Consider the following 4,522-nt stretch of genomic DNA (forward strand, 5'->3'; position numbering starts at 1 on the left):
AGGTCCTAAAGCCCATGCCTATTACTGCACAGACCCACAGGACAGATGTTGAAAGCTTAGGGGGGCAATGGAGAATAATAGCACATTAAATTCCTAATGTCTCCTCCATGCCGCATCCGGGCAGAAAAGAATTCTCTGGTGAGCTAAACACCTTGTTCTTTACCACCCGCCCCCCCACCACCACCCACATATCCATCCTTTCTTATTTTTCTTTCCACCATCCGTGCTTAGTCCCTCTATCTGTTTTGCTCTCTCGATCCCCCTCTGTCTCTTGAAATCCTACCCCCGAGCTACACACCACACACAACATTTATCACCGGCTTGACCTGCTCAGATGAGCGAGAGGATACAACGGGCTAATGAACTCATTAAAATTTGCGTATATCTATGTGTGCTGTGCACGCACGTGTATGCGGGTGTGTATGTTCACCTGTGTGTGTTTTTAATGCATAATGTTTATATGTACAAACGGGAAGTAGGGACCGCTTTGCCCGGGATTCATCGGCAGGAAAAATGGGAGTGCGATGCAAGACCATTAGCCCCTCCTCAAAGTTCAGATTGTATGCATCAATCTTGTGCTGTATGATAGCTGTTTAGAGAAGTGATATATATGTGAGATGTTGTATGCCTATGCAAACCGTAAACCTGACAGAGATAAACATATTCACCATGAACTCGAGGAGGCCAAGATTTATCTATCATGTTAATATCAATGTGCTGTATTTAACACTTTAGCTTTGAAGATGAACTTGACTCACTGAAGTGACTGGTGTATTTTAAGCTAATTGGTATCATTGATAGTTTTTTTTTTTTTTTTGCACAGGATGTACTTGGATGCTCATTTCTGCTTAAATAGTGTTTCCATATTCATATGAACTGCATGACATGCAAAATTCAGGCCCATTTAATCGACTAGACATTTCATTCAATTTAAAAATGGAGTACGATTTAGAGCACTTCCCTAATACTATACTGTAATTCTGTAGCTAATGCGTGCCCACACACACACACACACACACACACACACCACCCCATTTTAGAGGACCCACACCTCACCTTACCTGAGGCTGGACACTGTGATGAACAGAGACTGAGGGTAAATCAGACTTTGGTGCTTAATTAATCTTCTGTCCAGTTTTGATGAATGACTCTCAAGTCGTCTTCTGCTATGGTGTGTTGTCTCTCTATTCTTGGGGTCTTGTGTGGACAGAGGCTGTGTGAAAGTCAAAACAGGGACAAAATGTAGGGAGTGCATTTACTCTGGCTTTGTTCGGGAAGTTTCTGGATGCTGTACTAGTCGATGGAGCAGCTGCTGGCGTCCCCACCCCGTGTTACACTCCTCAGTCTCTCTCAGCCCAGGGTGTGTTTGTCAGATTTGACAAAAATGATTTGTTGCTGGTAAAAATAGAGCGCCTCAGGGGGTAAACACATTAGTGTGAGTAATTTAATGTTGATATTTCTGACGATAGGTGCTTAAGCGATCTTAAACATACCAACTCTAGTTACACATTTGAGATTCATCCAAGTTGATTTTCTGTAGAGCAAGGTCATGATAATGGATTATTCTTAAATGCTTAATTACCTGATTGCCACAAAATAAAACAGTGGATGTTCATGCCTTTGCCCACATATTCTTCAATCAGATCTAGCTGCTTTCTTTCTTTTTTCTTCTTTCTTCTTTCTTCAATCTTCTTTTCATTTGCCTTAATTAATCTTTGGTGTTTGTCTTTGCTAAATGATGCAACCTTAAATTAAAAAAGTGAACAAGGTGAAAAGTTTGATTGTAATATTACAAATAACTGTAAACACATTTTAAAATTTGCTTTTAGTTGAGATGTCTCTGGGGAATAACTACCCCTAATCAGATGCAAACAAAAACAATTATTCAATTTGAGCATAAAACACTGACATACATTATTTATCAACCCATAAAACAGTTCTCTGCGAAAATTATTGACGATGTGAGCAATTGAATGAGGATGGGAATATCCATGGTAGTGACAGTTGTAGGTTTGGGATAATAAACTAAACCCACCTCTTAAATCTTTAATGGACCCTCACTAATCCTCTAGTTTAACAGGCAGACCCTCAGGGAGCTTCTGTAGGGTGTTATGGTGCAACACAGAAGCAACAATCTCCTTTGATTCAGTTCTTTGATCCATTCATTTTGATGCTAATTTCTGTCAAATTTCAGCATATGGAAGTCGAAACACCTTTTTGTACGTGAAAATTCTCCTTTTTTGATGTGTTTTACATGTGACATCCTACTAGTGTGGTCTGAGCAGTTAATTTAATGCATAAATTGCATACTTTTCTTCCTATATTTAGTCAGCAGATTATCAAAGCATGATGAGCAGCACAGAAAACCGTAGCAGCTCATATAACTGAAATGGACCATTTACAAATGGTCATAAATGAACAAGACAGTAAGTAATATCCTGTCCTAGCATAGTTAGCATGTGTGAAACTAACAAGCTAGTGAATGGAGCAAGTGGTGGCAGATGGGCTGGACGTGTGGAGCTGATTGGAGGGGCCGGATGATGAAATTCAGAGGCCTCACCCAGCCCATGGACTTGATTAAGCTAATCTCATCTCTATCAAAGCATTGCGGGGCTTGTGGGAATGCTATTATTCACAGAGCTGGGGTAATTACAGGCAGACAGGCACTCAGGCGAGTGCACCAGCCAGAGAGTGGCAGAGAGTCGGGCCCTCAGGCCTTCACTCCTTCAGGATATGCAAAGGCAGCTACTTGGGTCTTTGAAAAAGACCATTAATTGAGGAGAATACCACAATATATTGTGCATAGATGTAAAGATGCATGTATGTCGTGGTGATGATCAGTTTGTGCAAAAAAAAAAAAAAATCATATTTTAAGTGGATTTTTAATAAGCACAGCTACTTCTGTGCTGTTATTTAGGGATGTATCTGTATGATTTTTTTTTCTGACCAACTACAAGTAAAGTTTATTTATTTATTTATTTATTTATTTATTTGGTACTTGTCAATACTGATACTGAATTCTGCTGAGTATTACTCAATCAGGGATGTCAGTGAACATTTTATTTAGCTCTGTTTATGTTCCCCAGTTTAAATAGTGGCCATAAAGCGTGCTTGTGTTCATACGCTTAGGCTCCTAGGCCTCCTCTTTATAACATTAGCGAGCTTTAGTTATCTTGGGTTCAGTAGGGTTGCCATGGAGTGGTTCTTTTCACTTTGGAAAAGCGCTTTGCTACAGCTGTAAGTAAAGTATGTTTTAGTTTTAACTGCACCAGAATCTAATGTTTTTAAATGACTGATAGTGGCTAATCATCAAGCACAACATACTGAGTAAGAGCTGTTAATTTCACTTACCTAGTGTTGCCTGAAGACTTTTTTTTCTTGTCTAGCTGATGGTTGCTGCAGTGCTGGTTGCTGCTGTGTGCTGCTAGCAGTGAACCGCTTGTACTGAGTTCTCCTATTGATATTTTCGCAGAGCACAGTCTGTAGCCTGATTTGCTTTGATTGCCTTCATTAACTGTGAAATACATCCAGATCACTGTCATTTCATGTTGTTACATCTGATACCACACGATACATCACATAGTATAACATGGTGTCAGATGTTGGTATTAGAGCATGGTATCGGATTGATATCCAATATCAGTGTCAGTACCGATGCATCCCTACTTACAACACTGTATAGTATTCTAGGTACACACTTTTACACCTATAAGCAGAAGACACCCAGTGTCATCAAAATCATTAAAAGAGGAGTCAACTGTCCAACACGGGAGACATGTTTGAACTCCTATCAATCTTCCATTTGTCATCATGTCTAAGACTGACAGATCATCTCTCTCTCTCTCTCTCTCTCTCTCTCTCCCTCTCTAACACACTCGTATACACTGTGATGGATTTAATTAAGATTAAGTGCACTTGTCCTCATCAATTCACTTTGACAGTGTTGTCTACTTGTGTGAAAAGCTTAATAGGAGGACGTTGTGAGGTTTAGAGATTACTTTTATTAGATAATGTATAAAACAAATATATTAAAACCGCCTGTACAGAAAAGATTTAGTGTGTGGGCAGATCCAGAAGATTTACTGTGCTGAAATCTCTGAGGTCCTTACGCAGATAATTAATCTACTAAGACAAAATGCATATTCATGTCTTAAATTCTTTTTAGGACACATTTTTAGGACAAATGCTTTCTTTGGATACAATGGGAAAATATCTTGTTAATTAATTTGAAATTTATGCGTTGAATTTTAAGTTTTATGATGCTACAGCAACCAGCCATCTGTGTGCATCTGAAAAATGCTTTAGAGGCGACACACTGTATGATTATATAAATCTCTGGGTGCTTGTGTTTCATTTGTTTTCTTAGTGTTATTTACTCTTCTTGCAAATAGCTAACACAGCAAGCAAGATGCTCTTTTATTGGCTGTTTTGAATCAACATCCATATCCTGGGGTGGTTATCAGTTAATTAGTGAGATACACAAAATTACATTTTCATACAGTGGTGTACAATCTTACGCTGT

The sequence above is a fragment of the Pangasianodon hypophthalmus genome, chromosome 9, assembly GCF_027358585.1.
Source record: "Pangasianodon hypophthalmus isolate fPanHyp1 chromosome 9, fPanHyp1.pri, whole genome shotgun sequence".
Taxonomy (NCBI): Eukaryota; Metazoa; Chordata; class Actinopteri; order Siluriformes; family Pangasiidae; genus Pangasianodon; species Pangasianodon hypophthalmus.